General features: G+C 43.5%; 1 long non-coding RNA gene and 1 pseudogene across 1 annotated transcript; one reads left to right on the forward strand and one right to left on the reverse strand.

Annotated features, from left to right (window-relative positions):
* LOC119360350 overlaps positions 1–7,108 on the reverse strand; it is an 11,984-nt pseudogene extending 4,876 nt beyond the window's left edge.
* Positions 7,109–8,568: 1,460 nt separating this feature from the next.
* Positions 8,569–10,728, forward strand: LOC119366997. The gene is made up of 3 exons (XR_005176165.1): positions 8,569–9,097; positions 10,135–10,180; positions 10,274–10,728. It is a non-coding gene; the product is annotated as an uncharacterized LOC119366997 (long non-coding RNA).
* Positions 10,729–26,048: the final 15,320 nt, after the last annotated feature.

Here is a 26,048-nt window from a genome sequence, read left to right on the forward strand (position 1 = left end):
CTACATCAACACCATTGCCCTTCCTATGAGTTGTGAGTAGTTTACCACAGACCTTCGGTACATAGTTATTAGCTAGATGGCTTCTTCTCTCTTTTTGGATCTTAATACCATGTTCTCCTCGATCTTTTTGGAGATCTATTCGATGTAACTCTTTTTGTGGTGTGTTTGTCGAGATCCGATGAATTGTGGGTTTATGATCAAGTTTATCTATGAGAAATATTTGAATCTCCTCTGAATTCTTTTATGTGTGATTAAGTTATCTTTGCAAGTCTCTTCGAATTATCAGTTTGGTTTGGTCTACTAGATTGATCTTTCTTGCAATGGGAGAAGTGCTTAGCTTTGGGTCAATCTTGCGGTGTCCTTTCCCAGTGACAGCAAGGGCAGCAAGGCATGTACTGTATTGTTGCCATCGAGGATAAAAAGATGGGGTTTATATCATATTGCATGAGTTTATCCCTCTACATCATGTCATCTTTCTTAATGCGTTACTCTGTTCTTTATGAACTAAATACTCTAGATGCATGCTGGATAGCGGTCGATGTGTGGAGTAATAGTAGTAGATGCAGGCAGGAGTCGGTCTACTTGTCACGGACGTGATGCCTATATACATGATCATGCCTAGATAATCTCATAATTATTCGCTTTTCTATCAATTGCTCGACAGTAATTTGTTCACCCACCGTAATACTTATGCTATCTTGAGAGAAGCCACTAGTGAAATCTATGGCGCCCGGGTCTATCTTTTACCATATAAGCTTTTAATCTACTTTTATTTGCATCTTTACTTTTCCTATCTATATCATAAAATACCAAATATATATTTATCTTATCATACTATCTCTATCAGATCTCACTTTCGCAAGTGGCCGTGAAGGGATTGACAACCCCTATATTGCGTTGGTTGCGAGTTCTTTGTTTGTTTGCGTAGGTGCGCGGGACTTTTGAGGAGCCTCCTACTGAATTGATACCTTGGTTCTCAAAAACTAAGGGAAATACTTACGCTACTATTGCTGCATCACCCTTTCCTCTTCAAGGAAAACCAACGCAAGCTCAAGACGTGGCAAGAACGGTTTCTGGCGCCGTTGCCGGGGAGGTCTTCGCTCAAGTCAAGACATACCAAGTACCCATCACAAACTCATCTCCCTCGCATTTACATTATTTGTCATTTGCCTCTCGTTTTCCTCTCCCCTACTTCACCCTTGCCATTTTATTCGCCCTCTCTTTCACAATCTTATTCTCTCTCTTTCGCTTGCCTTTTGTGTGCTTGCTTGCCCTTATGTCTTTGCCTAAGAATACCGACCTTCATCTTAGAAGGTTGGAAGAGATTGAATCAAACGTTAGAAGTTTTATGACTTTACAATTTGAGCATAATCATTTCTTCAGAAAAGAGCTTAAAGAACAAAAAAGTTTTTTGGGGTTTATGAACAAAGGGCTTGATGATATGTCTAAGGAATTTTATGGTTTGAACTCCCAAATTACTCGGCTTGAAAATTCTATAGCCCAAATTTCTGATAAGCAAGCTACCTTAGTCAATAAGATGGCTGCCAAACCAGAAAAGTTAGGTGAAAATAATGATGAAGATCTTCAAGTTATTGATGTGTCCCCTATTAGATCTTTGTTTTGCAAGATGAATCTTAATAATGATGGGACTGGAGATGAGTCAACTTTAGTTAAAAGGCGTCCCAATGATTTGGAGTTTCTAGATCTTGATGCTAAATTTGGTAAAAGTGGGATTGGAGAGGTCAAGACTTTAAATAGCATTAAACCCACTATCTTGGATTTCAAGGAATTTAATTATGATAATTGTTCTTTAGAAGGTTTTATTTCCTTGTTGCAATCCGTTGTGAATTCTCCTCATGCTTATAGTCAAAATAAAGTTTTTACCGAACATATTGTTGATGCCTTGATGCAATCTTTTGATGAAAAACTTAATTTGGAAGTTTCTATACCTAGAAAACTTAACGATGAGTGGGAACCTACTATAAAGATTAAAATTAAATATCCTGAGTGTTATGCTTTTGTGTGATTTGGGTGCTATTGTTTCCACGATTTCGAAAACTTTATGTGATATTCTAGGTTTCCATGATCTTGATGATTGCTCTTTAAATTTTCACCTTGCAGATTTCACCATTAAAAAGGCAATGGGAAGGATCAATGATGTTCTCATTGTTGCAAATAGAAATTTGGTGCCCGTAGATTTCATCGTTCTTGATATAGATTGCAATTTTTCTTGCCCTATTATTCTTGGTAGACCTTTCCTTGGAATGATTGGCGCGATTATTGATATGAAGGAAGGGAATATTAGATTCCAATTTCCATTAAGGAAAGGCATGGAGCACTTTCCAAAGAAAGAAAATTAAATTACCTGATGAATTGAGTGCCAAAGATGGCACTACTTAGATCTATCCTCACTTTTATGCCTAGCTAGGGGCGTTAAACGATAGCGCTAGTTGGGAGGCAACCCAATTTTATTTTTGTTTTTTGTTTTTGTTCCTGTTTAGTAATAAATTTTTCATCTACCTTCTGTTTAGATATGTTTTTATGTTTTAATTAGTGTTTGTGCCAAGTAGAACCTATAGGATAACCTATGGTGATAGTTAATTTGATTCTACTGAAAAACAGAAACTTTGCACGCATAAAATTAGTTTTGTTAATTCACAGAGACGTGATTTTGCATTGATTCTTTTTGCTATAGATGAATAGACAAATTGTACAGGACTTCCTATTTTGGTAGGATTTTTAGGGTTCCTTAAGTATTCGAGGGTTACAGATTGCTACAGACAGTTCTGTTTTTGACAGATTCTGTTTTTCGTGTGTTGTTTGCTTATTTTGATGCATCTATGGCTAGTATTAAGTGGTATGAACCATAGAGAACTTGAAATACAGTAGGTTTAATACCAATATAAATAAAGAATAAGTTCATTACAGTATCTTATGTGGTGGTTTTGCTTTCTTTCACTAACGGAGCTTATGAGATTTCCTGTTGAGTTTTGTGTTGTGAAGTTTTAAAGTTTTGGGTAAAGATTTGATGGACTATGGAATAAGGAGTGGCAAGAGACTAAGCTTGTCGATGCCCATGGCATCCCAAGATATTCAAGAATAGCCAAAAGCCTAAGCTTGGGGATGCCCCCGGAAGGCATCCCCTCTTTCGTCTTCGTTTATTGGTAACTTTACTTGGAGCTATATTTTTATCGCCACATGATATGTGTTTTGCTTGGAGCGTCTTATATGATATTAGTCTTTGCTTTTTAGTTTAGCACAATCATCCTTGCTGTACACACCTTTTGGGAGAAGCCCACTTGATTAGAATTTATTAGAATACTCTATGTGCTTCACTTATATCTTTTGAGCTAGATAGTTTTTGCTCTAGTGCTTCACTTATATCTTTTAGAGCACGACGGTGGCTTAATTTTGTAGAAATTTCTAGTATCTCATGCTTCACTTATATTATTTTGAGAGTCTCTTAGAACAGCATGGTATTTTCTATGGTTATATATAAAATTGGTCCTATAATGGTAGGCATCCAAGTTGGGTATAATAAAACTATCATAGGAAGTGAATTGGATGCTATGATCAATTTGATACTTGATAATTGTTTTGAGATATGGAGGTAGTGATTTTAAAGTCTTGCTAGTTGGGTGATTATGAATTTAAAGAATGCTTGTGTTGAAGTTGTCAAGTCCCGTAGCATGCACGTATGGTAAAAGTTGTGTAACAAATTTATTGCATAGGGTGCTCTTTTGATTGCCTTCCCTTGAGTGGAGGTCGGGGGCGCGCGATGGTTACTCCTACCAACCTCCCCCCTAGGAGCATGCGTAGTAGTACTTTTCTTCAAGGGCTAATAAAACTTTTGCAATAAGTATATGAGTTCTTTATGACTAATGTTGAGTCCATGGATTATATGCACTTTTACCTTTCCATCATTGCTAGCCTCTTCGGTACCGTGCATTGCCCTTTCTCACCTTGAGAGTTGGTGCAAACTTTGCCGGTGCATCCAAACCCCGTGATACGATACGCTCTATCACACATAAACCTCATTTTATCTTCCTCAAAACATCCACCATACCTACCTATTATGGCATTTCCATAGCCATTCCGAGATATATTGCCATGCAAATTTACACCGTTCCGTTCATCATCATGACACGCATCATCATTGTCATATTGCCTTGCATGATCATGTAGTTAACATTGTATTTGTGGAAAGCCACCATGCATAAATTTTCATACATGTCACTCTTGCTTCGTTGCCCATCCCGGTACACCGCCGGAGGCACTCATATATAGTCATATCTTGTTCTAGTTTTGAGTTGTAATTCATGAGTTGTAAATCAATAAAAGTGTGATGATCATCATTATTAGAGCATTTTCCCTAAATAAATAAATAAAAAGAAAGGCCAAAAAAAAGAAAGGCCAATGAAAAAAATGAAAAAAAAAGAAAGGCCAAAAAAAGGAAGGCCCAAAGAAAAAAAAAGAAAAAGGAAAAAAATAAAATAAAAAGGAGGCAATGTTACTATCTCTTTTTCCACACTTGTGCTTCAAAGTAGCACCATGTTCTTCTTATAGAGAGTCTCATATGTTGTCACTTTCATATACTAGTGGGAATTTTTCATTATAGAACTTGGCTTGTATATTCCTACGATTGGCTTCCTCAAATGCCCTAGGTCTTCGTGAGCAAGCAAGTTGGATGCACACCCACTTAGTTTCTTTTGTTGAGCTTTCATACATTTATAGCTCTAGTGCATCCGTTGCATGGCAATCCCTACTCCTCATGTTGACATCAATTGATGGGCATCTCCATAGCCCGTTAATTATCCTCGTCAATGTGAGACTTTCTTCTTTTTTGTCTTCTCCACACAACCTCCATCATCATATTCTATTCCACCCATAGTGCTATATCCATGGCTCATGCTCATGTATTGCGTGAGAGTTGAAAAAGGCTGAAGCGCGTTAAAAAGTATGAACCAATTGCTTGGCTGAAACCAGGGTTGTTCTTGATGGGATTATTTTGTGTGATGAAAATGAAACATAGCCTAGCTATATGATTTTGTAGGGATGAACTTTCTTTAGCCATGTTATTTTGAGAAGACATGATTGCTTTGATTAGTATGCTTGAAGTATTACTATTTCTTATGTCAATATGAACTTTTATTTTTGAATCATTTGGATTTGAACATTCATGCCACAATAAAGAAAAATTACATTAAGAATTATGCTAGATAGCATTCTACATAAAAAATTCTGTTTTTATCATTTACCTACTCGAGGACGAGCATGAATTAAGCTTGGGGATGCTCGATGCGTCTCCAACGTATCTATAATTTTTTATTGTTTCATGCTAATATATTATCTGTTTTGGATGTTTATGGGCTTTACTTTACATATTATATCATTTTTAGGACTAACCTACTAACCGGAGGCCAAACCTGTATTGCTGTTTTTTTGCCTATTTCGGTATTTCGAAGAAAAGGAATATAAAACGGAGTCTGAACGGAATGAAACATTCGGGAGCGTGATTTTTGGAATGAACGTGATCCAGAGGACTTGGAGTGCAAGTGAAGAAGCAGTCGAGGCGGCCACGAGGGTGGAGGGCGCCCACCCCCCCCCTACTGGGCGCGCCCCCCTATCTCGTGGGCAGCTCGGGCGTCCACCGACCTACTTCTTCCTCCTATATATACCCACGTACCCCGAGAACATCAGAGGCGACCAGGAAAAACTATTTCCACCACCGTAACCTTCTGTATACGCGAGATCCCATCTTGGAGCCTTCGTCGGCGCTCCGCCAGAGGGGGAATCGACCATGGAGGGCTTCTACATCAACACCATAGCCCTTCCGATGAGTTGTGAGTAGTTTACCACAGACCTTCGTGTCCATAGTTATTAGCTACATGACTTCTTCTCTCTTTTTGGATCTCAATACCATGTTCTCCTCGATCTTCTTGGAGATCTATTTGATGTAACTCTTTTTGCAGTGTGATTGTCGAGATCCGATGAATTGTGGGTTTATGATCAAGTTTATCTATGAGAAATATTTGGATCTCCTCTGAATTCTTTTATGTGTGATTAAGTTATCTTTGCAAGTCTCTTCGAATTATCAGTTTGGTTTGGCCTACTAGATTGATCTTTCTTGCAATTGGAGAAGTGCTTAGCTTTGGGTTCAATCTTGCGGTGTCCTTTCCCAGTGACAGCAGGGGCAGCAAGGCACGTATTGTATTGTTGCCATCGAGGATAAAAAAATGGGGGTTATATCATATTGCATGAGTTTATCCCTCTACATCATGTCATCTTTCTTAATGTGTTACTCTGTTCTTTATGAACTTTATACTCTAGATGCATGCTGGATAGCGGTCGATGTGTGGAGTAATAGTAGTAGATGCAGGCAGGAGTCGGTCTACTTGTCACAGACGTGATGCCTATATACATGATCATGCCTAGATAATCTCATAATTATTTGATTTTCTATCAATTACCCGACAGTAATTTGTTCACCCACCATAATACTTATGCTATCTTGAGAGAAGCCACTACTGAAATCTATGGCGCCCGGGTCTATCTTTTATCATATAAGCTTTTAATCTACTTTTATTTGCATCTTTACTTTTCTAATCTATATTATAAAATACCAAAAATATATTTATCTTATCATACTATATCTATCAGATCTCACTTTCGTAAGTGGCCGTGAAGGGATTGACAACCCCTTTATTGCGTTGGTTGCGAGTTCTTTGTTTGTGTGTGTACGTGCGTGGGACTTTTGAGGAGTCTCCTACTGGATTGATACCTTGGTTCTTAAAAACTGAGGAAAATACTTACACTACTATTGCTGCATCACCCTTTCCTCTTCAAGGAGAACCAAGGCAAGCTCAAGACGTAGCATTGTGCACCCACCATCTGCACTTGCTTTCAAGGACCTGAGAGCAACCTGGTACATGGGATGTCTGCCGCCGGGGTCAGAGACAAGCAGGGCGGGGATGAACTCATTGTAGATGTAGGTGAGTAGCTGCTCTGTGGATCGGTCCACCTAGTGCAGGTCCAAGCCCCTGCGCCACAAATCGACCTCCGTCATGGGATCCATGTTGGTGAATGACATCTGCATGTGTCCGGCCATGGTTGACTGCAGATGAGCCGACGAGTGATTGAGGATTTGGTAGTGGCGAGTGAAGTGAAGCGGAGGGTGGTGCGTCACTGCGGAGGTGGATGGTGGTGGGTGGCCATTATATAAGGCTTTATGTTTAGTTGGTCTGAATTCCGACACAAGATGTCTGTGGGCCTATCTAGAAAGTAGAAACACCGATTACAACATGGAACACATATCAAAACAAAAACATACACATATTCATACAAGCCCTATTATAAAATGCGATTGAAGTTGAGGAGCATCAAGATTGATGAAGTCATCACAGGCACCTCGCCATCGACCGAGAAGCATCAAGCTTGATATTTGATATTGCCATAGCCATTATTGCAACGGTAGCCATCGTATTCATTCTCATGCCGCTCCCTCCTTCGGATGAGTGGTGGCTAACATAAGGAAAAGCGGGAATGTGGGGAGTCCATTCTCTATCATGAAAGAGCTCGAGCCCATGGCTCGGGTAGTTTGCCAGCTAGAGCAGGCCAAGGAGCACGGCTCAGAGCTCGCGAGGATGGTAGCACCGGCACCCTAGATGGTTCCAACGACGGCATTGTAGATAGGGAAAAGCCATGGGACATTGCAGCAGTGACGACTTTTGTTCGGTGGTGATAGTGTGTGGTGTCTCCGACGACGGGGAGAGGATGGGTCGATAAGGCAGTGGCGACGTAGCTTGCTGGACGTGCCAGTGGGGAAGAAGTGTTTTTTTTGTCGAAAGGCGACGGAGAAGTATTGTAGGAGGAGGTGGAGGTTGGGAGAGGAAAGTGCACCACGCCAACAAAAAAGGGAATTGAGAGGGGAGTTGGGAGGAAGCAAAATTTTCACTTTTGTTGAGATGAACGACTATTTTTGCAAATTAAATGTTTTTTATGGGAGTGTGAGCGCTCTAATCCAGATTGGTATTATACTCTCCCAACAGTTTAATGTCTTTGATATTTTTACGCCTTTGATTAGTATTTTATTGTTTGATTCCTTAAGTATTTGAATTTTTGGAAGTCCTTGAATTATTCCTACTTTGTGCAAATGGAATTATTTTAGATTTTATTGAAATGTTATTTTTGTATTTAGCAGCCTATTAAAATAAAACAAAATAAGCACATATTATGGAAATTATGAGAATAGACAGGAATATTAGGTTGTATCTGAGAAGATTAAATTCATGAGTTGGTAGCAGTTGATTGGTTGAGCATGATCCACTACCTAGCTACACCATTAGAAATGCATTAGAGGGTAAAACATGATTTGCCACATCGTTCTTCGGTTTTAAAACTAACTTAGAATCTTAAAAGTGCACGCGCACTATTCCGTCGAACCGAGCGGCCGCGCCTCGACCGCTCGTTCGGTGCAAATCGTGCGCCCATGAGACCCAGGTGCTTTTTTGTCGGTTTCGTCTGTCCCTCTCGTTTTCTTCCCATCCCCACACCATTCCACTGCCACCGCTCCCAAAATCCCATCCTCCACGAATCCAATCTCTACCTCCGTCACAACAGCCTCAACCACAACCACGGTGTTGTCGGATAGTCACGGCGATGACATCTCCGCCCCGGCACGGTTCGAGCTGCAGTGGTTGGCTATTTTTCTGCTGGACAGCTGCGCCGCCGTTTGTGATCCCGGACGGATCTGAGGAGCTCCGTGCCGGATCCGCTCGTCCAACGTCTTCATGTGGAGCTCCGGCTGCTCGGACGCCTTCACGACGTCGGCAAGCCCTGCGCCGCCGCCCCTCGCGCCCCTCAAATCGGACGCGATCTGGAGCTTGTGCACCACCTATGGAGGAGGGGTAAGGGTTCAGGGGCCGCCGTGAGGTCTGGGCGTGGCTGCAGCAGCTGGGGGAGGAGGAAGCAGGGGCTTCGATCTAGCCGAAGCAGCCGGAGGAGAAGGAAGCAGGGGAAGGGAGCTCGTCCTCGATGCAGCAATACGAAGACAATAGGGGCTAGGAAATGGAGTTCTTCGCTGACCAAATCGAAGCCCGTACGCACTCCGGCCTCCTCCAATCTCTCCTTTCTATAATCTCCATCTCCGTAGGTGATGTAATCCTGAGGCTAAATACACTCGCATTGGCTTGGGATTAGGAAAAATGCGCATATGTGATACTTCTAGCTTAATAGCCCATAGCTTGTTAATTGATTGCTAGCTTCTGGTCATATTCGAGTAGAATAGCATAGTAGCATACGAGTTCTAGGTACTTGATATCAAACAACAATCTATGATTTGATTTAGGAGCGAACAAGCAATAGTGCACACCCATATATACGCAGCCGATCAAGGGAGCAGTCAAAGTTGCACAATGACTGCTAGACAGTTGTCGAAGTTGCACAAACACGGCAGCATAGTTAAGGGCCTTAGGGTTAGTTGTGTACAAGTTTTCACGGATTTAATGTGAAAGTTTTTTAGCCATTTGTGCAACCGGGGCAGCTTCCCTTGTGCAACCTCTTATATTGAACTCGCCAACTTCATGTTAAAAATAGCCAACCTAAGTTTTTGTTTTTGATGGATTTTTTTGTTTTAGGGTGGCAGTTTTTGTGTACAACTAGGCAGCAAATCATGTGCAACTTTTATTTTAATCAACCAGGGTAGTCTTTCTGAGGCTGCTATTTTTTTAGTTGCACAATGTGGATGCAAACAATGTGATCCGTCTGGACCACACAGTGATACAAAGGCACTCTGTAGCCAATTTGTTTTGCAACTAGGAAGGTCTCGTTATCCAAGTTGTTTTGATTGACTTCCCAACCAAGTAGTATAATTTTTTATGGGTGGCAATTTTTTCGCTCACCCAGGTAGGAATTCATGTGCAACTTTCTTTTTAATTCCTGTGCAACTTGTTATCTTGAGTTGCCAACTTCACATTAAGAGTAGCCATTTTTTTCATTTTTTCTGCCCATGTGCAACTTGTTAATTTAAGTTGCCAACTTCATATGTAAATGTAGCCTACCACACCTCCTATTTTGTCTTCCCCTGTGCAATTTTGTTAATTTTGACTACTATGTTTGTTCTTTTCTGTTTTGCAGAGACAAAATGGTTGGTGAAGGAGATGTGCCTGGTAGTGAAACAGAGGTTCATATTTTATTTTTCTTTTATCCTATGACCATTTATTAATGCTCTTTTCTTTTACCATCTCAGTAGTTCAATCTTTTTTGTTCATTGTAGGGTTCTCCAAATAGGATTTCTTGGCGAGACTTAAAATGGGCTACTAAGCGGGATGAGCTTGCCTCCTCAGGCTTTTCTAGTTGCACAAGAGTACCTGATTAGTTGGCATCCTCAGCATTTCTAGTGGCACAATACCATCCAACTAGTTGACATCCTCAGTCTTTTTGTAGCTGCATTGACACCCTCAGCATTTTCTTCTAGAAGCCTGGAACCTGAATGTGCAATTTTTTGATTGGTCATGCAAGTGCTGAATATTTGTTTTCCCAAGGGTATCTAATTAATTGGCATCCTTAAGATTTGTAGTTGCGCAAAAGTATTCAATTAGTTGGCATCTTCAACCTTTCTACTTGCACAAATAGTATCCAACTAATTGACATCCTCAGCCTTTCTAGTTGCACAAGAGTAACTATTTTTTAGTCTCATCTTCAAATTTTTGAGGGTTTCCCAAGAGTATCTAATGACTTGGCACCCTCAACCTTTCTAGTTGCACAGGACTATTTAATTAGTTGGCATCCTGAGCATTTTCTAGTTACACAATAGCATCTAACTAATTAACATCCTCAGCCTTTCTACTTGCACAAGAGTAACTATTTTAGTTGGCATCCTCTGCATTTTGTAGTTGCACAACTAACATAATATCAAGTTGGCATCGTCAACCTTTTTTATCCAGTTTTTCTGAAGAACAACAAAATTTTTATATGCAGTGTTAACTAATCACCTTTGGCACCTTTTGTTTTGCGAAACCTTAGGTGATCACGTCATAATCACCTTTGGCACCTTTTCTGATGACAGGAAATAGAATTTCATCTTCTTTTCTGTTTCACCTTTAGTATATAGAACATCCTATAGAACACATTCCCCCTATTGAAATTTGTGTGAGACAGGACTATTTTTACGCCCATTTTTAATACTGTTCTTGTGCTTTTTCTAGTCTGGTTTCTTTGATGCACACATTTACAGCAAAAGTTGGCTTTGGATACAAGTTTAGCTGCACAATTATATGCAGACAGCAAATTCAGTATTTTTTAGTTTACACTAGTTTGTGTGTTGGTTGCACACATTTTTGCATGAAAAGATAGACTGAATGTAATGTCTGTGCAAATAGAAGCCCATATTTGTGCCAACTAAACATGGATGCAAAACCAACTTTTCCTGCAATGTGTGCAACCAACAGCCAAAAGACTAGAACAGATGGACTCCAGTCTGGGTTGTTTTGTTGCACACATTTGCGTAAAAAGGTTGGCTTGGACCCTTGCTTAGTTGCACAAATATGTTCTTATTGCAGAAATAGTACACCTAGTCCATCTTTCTAGTCTTGGATGTATTTTTGGAACACATGTTGCATGAAAGTTGGTTTTGGACCAATGGCTTAGTTGCACAAATATGAGCTTATTTTTGCACAAACAGTACACCCATTTTGCAGGAAAGTTGTCCTTGGATTAATGCTTAATGTGCACCTATTATTTACTCTTTTATAGTTTTGGCTATTGGTTGCACACATTATAGGAAAAGTTGGCTTGGATCCATGATTTAGTTGCACAAATATGTACTCCTTTTGCACAAACAGTACATCCACTCCATGTTTCTAAGCTGGGTTATTTGTTGCACTTTTTTTTTTGCAAAACTACTCCCTTGTGTCTATTTGCACACATCTAGACAGAAGTTGGTTTTGCTACCGAGTCTTGCACAGAGTGGTGTTTAATTACATAGACATCAGATTACTGTTGCTACTCCCTCCAATTATGGAGAAGACCGGTGGCAGATCCAGAGGCAAAGGGGAAGGGAGAGTGAAGAAGGGAGGATCTGGAGCCAGAAGAGAACTTAACTTGATTGATGTTGTCTGGTACGCCTCTCTCCTCCCTCTTGTTACTACTTCAGTTCTTGCCAAAAAAAACACCTTGTTTGGTTTGCTATGGCAGCTCTGTTGGTTTTTGGATCCAGGATGGGATCCCCTCTCTTTGATGGAGAAGAAGAAGGAGATGACGTGGAGGAGGAAGTGTGGGCGAGGGAGGCGCGGGAGGCTTCCGGAGGGGTAGTGGGGTCACGTGATAGCGACTAGACCTTGGGTTTCTGTTTAGTGGTTTTGTGGGTCGAAAGCATGCTGTTTTTGGAACCGGAGGACAAAATTTTTCTTTTCTGGCCAGCCGCACGCTGTTTTTGGTTGTCATCAAAGTTGGTTTTGAAAAAGTTGCATCCCATAGTACAAAAATTGCATCATGTAGTACCAAAAGTTGGCAGTAAAAAATGTTCATCGAAACATATATAAATGGGGTCTAGTTTTAAAGTTCTCATCGTGAGAGTTCCAACGGTGAAAACTAATCTTAATTCCAATGTCTGGTTTGGAAGTTATAGCCTTTTGAAATTTTAGAAATGCAATTAATTGCTTCTTTGGTTTAATAATGCTAGGGCTGGAAAAAAGCTCGAAGCTCATGAGCTAAACGAGTAGCTCGTGACTCGGCTCGAATCGATTCGAACTCGAAGAATAACGAGTCGAGCCAAGCTTTAGTTTAAGATCGTTTATAGACCAAGTTAAACGAGCCAATCTCACGAGTACTCGTGTAACTCGTTAGGCTCGGTACAAAAGATCAGCCACTCCCAATACAAAAAAAGATCAGCCACTCAACACCCTATGTCCTAGGCGCACAACACAAGGCCTAGCAGTTGAAGGCCCAACCGCCTAGGAGACTCATGCGTTACAAGGAAATTACTACTGTTAGTGATATATATGTTTAATATATACATAATTATTTTTATAATATTTGAGGGTTTTATGTTCATATCTTTAACAACCTTAACAAGCTAAACGAATCAATTCGCGAGTTATACGAGTCGAGCCAATCTTGGATTTGAGCTCGTTATAATAACGAGTCGAGTCGAGCTAGCTCGTTAAGGAAACGAGCTCTAGCGAGTCCAGCCAATCTTGGATTTGAGCTCGTTATAATAACGAGTCGAGTCGAGCTAGCTCGTTAAGGAAACGAACTCTAGCGAGTCGAGCCGAGCTGGCTCGACTCGGCTTGAATTTCAGCCCTAAATAATGCAGAGCACGTGATGAAGGAGTACCTGAAGGCCTGAAGGGGAAAAAGAAGCGCGTTCTATTTCTTTTATCTTAGACAGAAACTTTTCTAATCAGGATGTGGGACATAAACTTTTCTAATAAGCCCGGCTGCCCAGGAGCGCTAGCGAGCAGCCGGCTGCTCACTAGACGCATCCAATTTCGGGTGGAGGCTACTTCATCAACAAGAGGCCGGAGGGAGAGCTTGGAAGGGTGGCATGACATGCTTGTCTGCAGCAGCGCAGAGGGAGAGATCGAAAAAAGCGCGTCCGGCTGCTCTGTTGCGGTGGCACGGGAGAAGAGTTTGAAAGCAGCACGGCCGGTTCTGCAGCTGGTATTGAAGGCCTGAAGGTTTGGCAAGAGAGCTCTACTGCCTCGAGCATGGCATCCAGCCCCAATGGCATCATGCCCACTTGCCCAGGTAAGCTTTTCTCTGTTCCGATTCTTGCACTTTCAGAGCTCTGGAAAACATGGGATGGTCTGTGTCTTATTTTCTGGTACAAGTACTTTAAACTAGCACCGTATCATTGCTACAATGAACAAATTAAAGGTTGTATTTTTTACATTGATTGGTACGCAAATAGTTGTCTTAGCTGATCACCTGCTGCAGATGCATGCTTTCACTTGACCTTGCTGGTGCCTGTCTATTATTCTTTCTTTTTTTTGAAAAAGGAGGAACCCGGCCTCTGCATCTGGACTATGCATACAACCACTTTATTAATTATTCACACAAGACCTTACATAGTCATACACCAGTAAGACTAAAGCCACCGTCTAGGCAACATGTGTCGCTACTCCGATCTAGTTGATCAAGGGATGCTGATAGTCTTGACCTAATACCAAACATACCTCGCAGCCAAACCTAACATCTAAGACCTGAGGTCCCAACCAGGACGCCTGCCGGGTATGGGGCACCCACCAGTCCGACTCACTCCTTAACCAGGACGAGTGCCGGGTATGAGGCCGCCGCAGCCACCTGCCACCAATCCATCTTCAGTGTTGTACTGCTGCATCTACCTTGCCCAGTCTAGCTGCCGTCGACGCCACCACGACGCCAGACAACGCCACCATCCTATGCTCGTCCATCATCACACGCCCATCGGCGAGACCCCGATGCTCCATGCCGCTGAGACCCGCCGATGTCGACGTTCCAGATGCCACGCCGCTCCTCCATCGCAAACACCACCTGCTGCCACTGGTCCCATCCCCTCCGCCTGTAGTTCCTCTAACCGAGCACCCAAATGCCCCATGCGGCGCCTCCAAGAAGGGTACGACACACACAGTGTCGCCACCGCCCAATCTAAGAAGATTTTGGGTTTTCACCCGAGCATGGGGTCGGGGTAGAGGGCAGGGACCTCAACGGCGCCTCCAAGCAGGAGAACGGCAACCCTGGTCGTCGCCACCGTCGAGATGAACGAGTCATCCAGAGTTTTCTTCGGTCCGATGTCACCTCTACAGCCCCCGCGAACGCACTGGGGCCGACGACCGCGATCGTAAGCCACCAAGTGCAGCGGGAGAAGGCCTGCAGTGCGGAGGAGATCCACCTGCAGCTCACCGCCCATGCGGTCAAGATGCCGTCCATCCACCCCCGCGAACGTCGCCAGCCGAGGGCGCCGTCCCCATGCCTAACGAGGCGGCCGCCCCAGGTCCAGGTTCCTCCACGATGACCGGAGTGGCGAGATCCGCCACGAGCGACGAGATCCGGCACCGCACGGCCGACGCCATTGCCCAAGCCCGCCGTCAACGGGAGCCCGCACGCTGCCGGGAGTCCCACACCCATTGATTTGGGCGCCCGTGCACCGTCGCGAGCCCGCCGCCTCCGGGATCCGCCACACCGCCGAGAGGGATGCACCCCGTGGATCAGGACGCCCACGCCACTGTGGATCCGGGAGAGGGAGGATAGACCCGCCGCCGCCGCCGTCACACGCACGGGCTTTGCCCGGTGACGACAATCGGCAGTGGCAGAGGGGGAGAAGGGCTCTGGAGGGATACTAGGCGGTGGCTGAGCCCTCCCAAACCGCCCGCCTGGGAGGCGACGTGAGAGCATTAAAAATGGGAGAGATTTTCACTTTCCGGCCTCTGCACCAATTTAGTATGAGTATCAAGATAAACATGGTCCTCAGAATTTTTTTAAATGAGTATCAAGATATTTCTTGATGAGTGGTTACACCAAGCTTGATCCTAAATAAACGGGGGAAACCCCTGTGCATCACCTGTCAATTCTAGAAATTGAACTCGGATCGCTAGGCTGCACAACTGCAAGTTCTTTCCTAGTTGTATCTGCTTATGGTTTGCTGCTTGCCCCTCTGTTGTGCTATAGAACTTATCTAACATGCAGAAACCTGGGATGCGGGAAGGGCTCTGTGGTAGATCGATCAAGGGAACAGACTACTGGGCAAATTAAATTTCTGTCAATTTGTGTTTCCAGTCTCTTCTTGCCTGCATGAATTAGTCCTTGTTCACTCTGCTTATGGGTCTCTCTCTACAGAGCAGTGACAAAGAAACTGAAGGAATGGATGGATGATTTTCAGTTATTGTTTTCAACTGGAAATGTCTAAATTGACATGTATGTGATGATTTTCCTCTTCTGTCTGTGAATAAATGTTCCCTCTAATCTTTTCTTTAGGTACACACAAAAAGTTTAAACCAGTCCTTATTCCTGTTTACTACTAGGGCTATTTGATTTGATATGCCCTCATAGAGCAGCAGCAGGGAGAAACCACTCTGCTTTGCCATGTCTATGAGCCATCAAGGAACCCATATGAATTCTGAACATCTAGCAGGGTGCAAGTTACTTCGCTGATGTTTATATGTTCTAAAAAGTAAAAGAAAGATACTACTGAACTATGTTTTTGCAAATTGTCCTCTGAACTTTGAGTAACTTTACACAAATATTTCTTAGCCATTATGGTAGATTATTGATATTATGCTATCAGCCTGATAGCTCCGAAGATAGAATAATATAATGTGTGTGATAAGGTGTTGTTACCCTCTGATGCAGGTATTGAGAGAATCAATCCGGAGGAGTACCGGGAAGCCGTTGAAAGAAGGGTATTCACTGTAATTTTTTTCTATGGTCAAATTTGTGCTTTTTTCTTTCTATTGTTTATCTTTCTTACAGTGTGCCTCCTTTGTAACTTTGGAACCTGCAGATGTTAAGATACAGGAGCGGCATGATGCTCTTGGATAAGTGGCGTTTTGTTGTTTTACTGACTGAATTTGCTGACCCGACATGGCTCGTGCATATTAATTCATCATTGTCTCTGGCTATCCTACAGTTCAATGCAGATATCGTAGATTACATTTCTAAGCAGCTCGCCTATATTGGTAATTGTTTATTGTGTTTATTTCAATTAAAATGTCTTATGTATTATGCCGGAGTAGTCACTGGCCATATTAATTTTAGAACAATTTCTAATTTAGTATTGTGCTTGTCTATATTGTTCTAAAAAGAAGATTCCAAACAAAACCAAGTCATAGTTTGTGTTTATACACATTGGACAATGGATGGTTTCGATCACTAAATTTAGTCCCTCTTTTAGTGGATGTGTGAAAACATTCGTTTTTGACAACAAAAAAAACCTGCGTCTTATCCAGACGCTCCCGCTTCCTTTCCAGCCGCGGCGGAGCAGAAGAAGTTGAGGGGCGGCATGGCGGAGCAGGAGAAGTTGAGGGGCGGCGGCCTTGTCGCCGGACGGCTACAACCGCACCCGAGTAGAAGGCGGACGCCATGGGCGTGTGCTCGGGTAAGGGAGGCCATCGTTGCTGCGCTTGATGGAGGACGAAAGGGGGGGGGCATTTTCTGGTGGGTACGCCGGCCGCGAGCACGCGCCGCCGCCGCCGCCAATCCTCTCGGTCCTTGTTAGAATCCATGTTGTATACGTTTGTAGATACCTATTCGTATCTACCTTGTACATGTAATACCTACTGCTATATATTGAGAAGCACCGCACCCTATTGGGGTTGCGCGAGACCCTCCATCAATTACGTACGTCTTATATGGTATCAGAATGGTTATGATCATGACTTCCGCCGCTCCTTCGGCCGCCGCCGTCGCCCCTTCGACAGTCGTCATCGCTCCATCAGCCGCTGCACCCGCGCAGGGGGTCTTCTCTCCCACCCTTGCTGCTCTTCTGGTCGGCACCAACGAGGCGCAGAACGCCCTCGTCGTCAGCTCCGCTACAGCCAGCGCCGGCAACCTCGGCTCCTTCATGGCCGGGTTGATGCCGTCTGCTTCTTCAGCTCCTCAGGTCGCCGCAGTCCGTCCTGCTCATGTTCGCCTACCCGTGGTGTCCGATGTGCCCACTCCGGCGCCGTTCCACTTTGTGCATCTGCTGATGATCAAGTTGTCGGCGGAAAACTTCCTCTACTGGCGCGCACAAGTTCTTCCTCTCCTCCGTAGCCACGATCTTCTCGGCTATGTTGATGGATCGCTACCGTGTCCGTCACCGACCGTCCTCGCCACCACTGCTGATGGCGCGCAGCACATGGTTCCTAACAGGGCGCACACGAGCTGGGTACAGCAGGATCATGCCATCCTCTCAGCGATCCAATCGTTGTTGACGGAGGGGGTGGCTGGCATGGTTTTGTTTGCTGCAACTTCCCAAGACGCCTGGACAACCCTAGAGAGCAGTTTCTCCTCCCAATCCACGGCGCGCTCCATGGCTCTTCGTCGGCAACTTCAGGATATTAAGAAGCTTGATCTCTCGGCCACCGTCTACTTCAACGAAGTTAAAACCCTAGCCGATACTCTTGCTGCCATCGGGAAGCCTCTAGGCGATGAGGAGTTCACCGGATTTATTCTGGGTTGTTTGGATGGTGATTATGACACGCTGATCGAGGTTGTCCAAGGATGCGACACTCCAATGCCTCCTTGCGATCTTTATGCTCGACTTCTTCAGACTGAGCAACGCGTCGAGACAAGACTGAGCAACGCATCGAGTCTCGACGATCGGTTGAGGTTCATGGTGCTTTCTCCACAGCTAATGTTGTGACTCGTGGCGGTCCACGACAACCCTACCGCACCAGTGGGAACACGTCTTCTTCGTCGGGTGGCAAGGCAGTTCTTCCCTCGCCATCACAGCAACAGCAGAGCTTCACCAACAACAAGTCTGGATCCTCCTGCCCTACGTGTGGTCGTCCTAACGGTGGTCGCCCCACGTGCCAGCTCTGTGGGTTTCAGCGCCATGTTGCATCTCGCTGCCACAAACGCTTTAAGCGTGATTTTCTAGGGATCGGCAATGATGGACGCAACAATGAGAGGCAGGCTGCCATGGCTACTCAAGGACCCATTGGCTCGGGTGGTTCTGGCCACGGGCACACTTCCTCCTACCCCGTTGATTCAAGCTGGTACATGGATACTGCCGCTACGGATCACATGACCAATGAGATGGACAAGTTACACTCAAGCCAACCCTACCTCGGCCATGACAAGGTTCACATTGCAAACGGGTCAGGTTTGCACATTACACATATTGGTCAATCTTCTCTTCCGACTAGCACATCTAGGGAGCTTCAACTTCACGATGTTCTTCATGTTCCTAGACTTACTCATGACAACGACGTTTTTGTTGAATTTCACCCTTTTGATGTCTTTGTTAAGGATCGCGCAACGAGGGACGTTCTTCTTAGAGGTCACTTCCACCATGGTCTCTATCCACTTGATGCACCTTCAAGGTTCAGTGTCTTCAGTAGTGTTCATGTCAAGCCGTCTCAGTGGCACTCGCGTCTTGGTCATCCAGCTACTCCCATTATACGTCATGTCCTTCGTCGTCATCAACTTCCAGTCGAGTCTAGCAAAAAAGATGGGTCCGTGTGTGATGCCTGTCAGCAAGGCAAAAGCCATCAGCTCCCGTTCCTGTTGTCTAGTCGTGTAGTTACAACTCCTCTTGAAATTATCTTTTCAGATGTATGGGGTCCTGCCCAAACTTCAGTTAGTGGTCATAACTACCATGTTAGTTTTATTGATACTTATAGTCGATTTACTTGGCTTTATTTTCTTAAGCGCAAGGCAGATGTGTTCAATGTTTTTCTTCAATTCCAAACTCATGTTGAGCGTCTACTTAACCATAAAATTCTTCATGTTCAATCAGATTGGGGTGGGGAATATCGCAATCTCAACACGTTTTTTGGGAAACGTGGGATTACACATAATGTGTCCTGTCCACATACACATCAGCAGAATGGCTCCGCTGAACGTAAGCATCGACACATAGTTGAAACCGGTCTAACTCTCTTGGCACATGCATCTGTACCTTTTCGTTTTTGGTCTGATGCCTTTTCCACAGCTTGCTTCCTCATCAACAGGCTTCCCACACGAGTTCTAGCCATGAAAACACCCATTGAGCGTTTACTCCAAGAGACACCTGACTATACATTCCTCAAGATTTTTGGTTGTGCTTGCTGGCCACACCTTCGGCCTTATAACCGTCACAAACTTGAGTTTCGATCAAAAAAATGTGTGTTTCTTGGGTATAGTTCTCTTCATAAAGGGTATAAGTGTCTCCATGTTCCGTCTAATCGTGTCTATATATCCCGTGACGTTGTCTTTGATGAGAACCTTTATCCCTTTTCTAATTTAACCGCATCACAAATTCCATCTAGCAACTCTTATTCTCCATCGCGTCCTTCATCTGACCAATTTGTAGATGCTGCATACTCTCCTTTTTTGCTTCCTAACCATGGTACAGGTACCGGGCGAGGTGCACAGCTAGAGTTGCTAGATGATACAACAGCTCACAATGATTACCTGCAAGCAATTCAGACCAATGCATCAAGCGATGCTCATGTGCATGCACGAGAGGTTGATTGCATGCAACGCCATGCAACGGCGGCTCGGTCCGAGCCGGATCCAGCCGAACGACACGCCGAGCCGGAGCCGCACGTGGCTCCCAAGTCAGCCGGGTCTTGCATGGCTCCTGTGTTCGCTGACTCACCAGCGCTGGAGACCAAGCCGAGCTCCCCAACGCCACCGACACCTGCGACTGACCATGTCGTGGCTCCGCTTGTGTCGCCTGTGTCGGCATCTTCTGGACCGTTATCGCCCGTCCAGCCGCCGGCCCTACTGTTACTCGACGGGTGCATACGCGCAGTCAAAACGGCATTTTCCAACCGAAGCAACGAACTGATGGCACTATTGCTTGGCTGGCTACTTCCATGGCGCAGGCTGCATCTGATCCGACGTCCGAACCTCGACATTTTCAAGCAGCAACGACCATACCTCACTGGCGAAATGCAATGGAACAGGAGTTCCTCGCACTTCAGAGAAATGAGACCTGGCAACTTGTTCCTCCTCCTTTTGGGGTAAATGTGATTGATTCTAAATGAATATTTAAAGTAAAAAAGCATCCTGATGGCTCTGTTGAACGCTACATGGCACGACTGGTTGCCAAAGGATTTAAACAACGATATGGGCTTGATTACGAAGACATTTTCAGTCCTGTCATCAAGCCTAGCACTATTCGTCTTCTTCTCTCGTTAGCAATTACTCGTGGTTGGTCTCTTCGACAGTTGGACGTCCAGAATGCATTCCTTCATGGTGTCCTAGAGGAAGAGGTTTATATCCGACAACCTCCTGGTTTTGTTGATTCAGATCGTCCACATCATCTTTGTCGGCTTCATAAAGCAATTTATGGTCTCAAACAAGCCCCTCGTGCTTGGCATGCTCGTCTTGGTTCTGCTCTTCAGTCGCATGGATTTGTTCTCTCTATTGCAGACACGTCTATGTTTCTTCTACAGCGCCCTGGGCTCACGATGTACCTATTGGTTTATGTTGATGATATTATTCTCATCAGTTCTTCACCTACTGCAGTTGATAAACTCATACTAAGTCTTCGACATGACTTTGCTGTTAAGGATCTTGGTCCTCTTCATTATTTTCTGGGGATAGAAGTGACTCATACTGCTGCTGGTCTCTCACTCACTCAGAAGAAATACTCTTTGGATCTTCTCCGGCGTGCGGGCATGCTGAAGTGTAAACCTGTCACCACACCCATAACTGTGACTGAGAAGCTCTATGCTGATATTGGTGTTCTCCTCTCGCCTGGTGATGCTACAGAGTATCGCAATAGTGTTGGTGGGCTACAATATCTTACTATTACTCGACCAGATCTTTCCTTTGCAGTTAACCGTGTCTGCCAGTATCTTCATGAGCCTCGTGACACACACTGGTCTGCGGTCAAACACATCATGCGTTATGTTCGTCTCACTGCCTCCTTCGGTTTGCATCTTCGACCGACCACCTCTAGAGTGTTCTCTGCTTTCTCTGATGCGGACTGGGAAGGGAGTCCTGATGACCAGCGATCTACAGGGGGACATGCTGTATTCTTTGGTTCCAATTTGATCGTCTGGAATGCTCGCAAGCAAGCCACCGTTTCTTGGAGTAGTACAGAAGCTGAGTACAAAGCTTTTGCTAATGCTACTGCCGAACTCATTTGGGTACAACCTTTGCTGCGGGAATTGGGTATTCCTCAAGATGTACCCCCAGTTCTGTGGTGTGATAATATTGGAGCTACATATCTTTCATGCAATCCTCTCTTCCACGCAAGGACGAAGCACATCGAAGTTGACTTTCACTTTGTGAGGGAACGGGTTGCACAAAAGCTACTACAAATCAAGTTCATCTCATCGAAAGATCAACTTGCGGACATTTTCACTAAGCCGTTGTCACTTCCCTTGTTTGAAGTTTGTCGGCGCAATCTCAACCTTCTTGACACCGGTTAAGATTGAGGGAGGGTGTTAGAATCCATGTTGTATACGTTTGTAGATACCTATTCGTATCTACCTTGTACATATAATACCTACTGCTATATATTGAGAAGCACCGCACCCTATTGGGAGACCCTCCATCAATTACGTACGTCTTATAGTCCTCCTCCGCCGTATCCTTCTCAATCTCCGACGGGCTACTCCCATGTCATGATTTGGATGGACAATTGGAGGCCGTGTCCTTGTCCAACACCAAGCAATGGAGTGTCGGACCCGGATTTGAGTTGCTTGCTATAAGGAGGGGTCCTCGGCCGGAATCTCCATCAGGTTGTGTCCTTGGACCATAAGCTCCATCAAAGCCCGTCAAAATTGCAATTTCCGACCAACCGTCCAATGTCGCCTGCCTCGGCTACACCAGAGGTATGTATCCCCTTGCTATTCACTGGATGGAATCCCCTGTTTTACATATTGTTTCTGTCCCCTGGCTCTCTGTCTACGATTCTGCTCTTTCTTCAGTTATGAAATAACTTTGCAGTTTTATGTGGTGAAAGTTTTACAGGCCGTCGATAGCTTTCGAAAGGTACTAAGTTTGTGCAATTCGGAATAATGATGGTGAATATATCGCCAAATAACAGTTTTGTTGTTTCAGCATTTTCAGTCCAAGTAGATATGTGTTTTGCAAGAATTAATGGAAGAAGTTAGATTTCAGAATTCAGTTAATGGAAGAAGTTAGACTTCCTGTTAATACGACTTCAGCTTAGCCTGACTGAAATAAGAGATAATACTTAATTTTGTACTGTAAGTATATATGTACTTTGTTGTTTGCTCAAATCTACATCTTAATACTGCCCTATTTTTCAGGGATTCATATTTTCTGGCTGGAATCAACAAGCTCAGATAATCTTCAGTCTTCCACAATTATGTTTTGCTTCATGTTCTATGATAAGGTTGTAATCTGCTGGTGTGGTGCTGCCCTGCTTTGATTTGGAGATTAATCTGGGATCTAATTTTGACCGAACAAAGCTGGTTTGTTGGCTGCCGGCTGGTGTCACCTGATGGTACTGTGCTACGGAGAGAGATGTTTTTCCAGCAATAGAAGTCGCCAGTTAGTTAAGTTGAGGATCTGTGCGTCCTCTTCTTCAGGACTGTAACTTGTGGTTTCAGTCGGATGGTTAAAGTTGCATTTTCAGTCGGACACATGTTTGTTGTTTTGCCTGCTTTTTTCTCGACTGTGCACTCTCGCCGTTCGTCGTCGTGCAATGCTGAAGTTGTTCACGCGGTGGAGTGGATGAAAGTGAGTACCTGACTAGCACTTTGGTTGTCCCTGTTTGGTGATAAAAAAGCTTTGACTGAATATTGAATCGATAACGTTTCTTTTCAGCAATCCTTCTGCTATTGCCATTGCTTCTGTTCATCAATATATCTGTCCATGCATATCTTCTTGATGAACAGACATAAAACCTTGGATGCCCATAAATATGTTAGGTAATAACCTGCGTTTACTGAACATATATGTACTTACATTTTTTTTACTTTTATATGCTTCAACTCCAGCTAACAATCTGCTGATAAGAAGCGGTCCCAACAGATTTTATGCATTCAAAAAGAATTCTAACTTCATCAAACGAATTAGAGGACCAACCGTAGGTTTCATGGATGTGTGAATCAGCAGACAAGTCTCATTGTGTTTCTATATATGTGCCAAAGAAGAACTATACAATACAAAGAAAACCAATATACTTTGCATCTCTATATGACAGTCATAGATCGGGTAGGTAAGTACAAAGCTACTAATTTTCATGTAGCTATGTCAGTTTTGTTATGTTTTCCTCATGTTTCCTTAAGACAATAGAAGCATCCTACTTTTGAGTGTATATGTTAGTTTATGAGTTGATCCAGTGTTGAATACAATTCAATTGAACATGTTCTGCCACTTTTAGGTAAACATTCACGTGCATATGCAGTTTGATACCATGTGAAGGAAATGACTGATTTTTTAAGAAATGCATATGGTATGTTTGGTGAAGTTGCATTCAACAAAGAAGATATGTTTAATTGTGGGGAAATTTTGCAGGTAATATCTATCCATGGATATTCTCAGTCTCTTGCTTGGAGAACCTTTTTTTCCCGCCCCATTGGTTGCATGTAAACATCAATCTCAAATTGTAGTCATATTATCAGAATACTGGAATAGGAAAAAGGGGTGTACAGTACTTTAAAAAGCTGGTGTTACTTGAGAACTTAATGATGCCTTTGTTCGATGCAAATAATTTCATTTTTAAGAAAAGGCTGGGACATCTATTGTTGTTTGTATCTTAGTGTTACAATGTAAATCATTTGTGGTAGCAAACATGCTAAACCAGGGCGCAAGTGTGTGATTCATGTTGTATTGTACATAAATCAGTTTTTTATAGTTCACAGAACTAACTACATGCTTCATTTGGTTCTGTGTTCTTTTTTTTTTTTGCTTTTTTTCATTTTCACAGAGCTGAATGCGAGTTTCAATATGAGACATCTCGAGTCTGAAGTCCAAACCGTGCAACCTCTTCTTGGACTATGAAAATATGAGCCATTGGGCTTCCTTCCAATCAGTTGGTGCCTCAAGAAGGCTCAAATAGGGTGGAAGACTGATTTGAGCTTCGGTTTTGTTGGCAAATCGAGGGGAGGAGGGACGGAGGAGAAACCAAGTCATGGAGAAAAAAAATTGAGCCTAGACCCCATGGCCTTGAGTTGTGTGCATGTGTGGTGCCACAAATTGGCGCCCATTAGGCGGCGATTAGACACTAAGTGATCATGCGGGGACATGTGAGGGACCCATCCTACCCGAGTGGAACAAATCCATGACAGAAGTTCTCCCTCAGTGGAACAAGTCCGTGACATTTGATGTTCAATTGCGAGAGGTGGTATGATGAACGATGTATAGAACAAGTATAAGGTATAGCTCAGTGGCTTGTGTTATTATTTTTTCGTTGCAACACACGGGGCATTTTTCCTAGTAGAGTATTTATGTCTTGTAAAATCTGTTCGTTTGTCATCATCGTGAAAGATTTTCCCTACACCTTTGACCATCTACAACCTTCGCACATGTACTGTTCTTTCATTTAAAAAAAAAACTCTGCCGTCTGGGGTATACGAGGGTGACAAAGACATAGTCTAGCTGATGGCAAAGATACTTTTCTTTTCCGTCCGGGGTACACGAGTACGATGGCAAAGCCGTAGTTTGGCTGACAGCATCTTTGCCGTCTGCCCGATAAAAAGTTGACTCTTTGCCGATTTAGCTTTGCCAATAACGTTTGCCGGATTCCCGTAGTGCCCGCCTGGGCCCGCCCACGGAGTAGGGCCCTCCTATACTACGCTCTGCGTGCTGGTTGAAGACGTAGGGCGCCTGTTTGGGCCGGCCCATGTGCGGATGACCTGTTTTTAAGTTTCATTATTCTTTTTTCTTTTTTCTTTTTGGTTTTTGTTTTTTCTCCCTTAAATAATTTGGTACTTCAAAAAAATTTCCAAAATTTTAAAAAGAGAATTTTAAATACAATATTCAATAAACCATAAAATGTTTCTGGTTTAAGAAAATGTTTGTAATTTTTCTAAAAGGTGTCCGCATATTCAGAAAATGTTCTTAACTTTAAAAATAAATGTTTGGGAAATAAAAAAATATTCATGAAATTTTAGAAAAGATTGTGTATTAAAAAATATAAATAAAATTAAACAAAATGTTCATCAAAATATTATCGGCAACACATGGATGCAGCAGAATGTTTTCATGGTCTTTGGATATTATGATTTATTTCTCCCTATGCAACACATGGACTCTTTTGCTAGTATTACTTGCGGTGAATCCTGAAAATATTTTTTTTAACACAGTGCAAATGCAAGCGTTCATATATACGTACATACACTCACCCCTATGAACGCACACGCCCACATCCTACCCCTATGAACACCTTCGAGAGATTGAGCCGGCATATCATCTTGAGATTTACGAAGCCACCGTAGTCGCCTCATCGTCGACGGGGA

This window comes from Triticum dicoccoides, chromosome 2B, assembly GCF_002162155.2.
Source record: "Triticum dicoccoides isolate Atlit2015 ecotype Zavitan chromosome 2B, WEW_v2.0, whole genome shotgun sequence".
NCBI lineage: Eukaryota > Viridiplantae > Streptophyta > Magnoliopsida > Poales > Poaceae > Triticum > Triticum dicoccoides.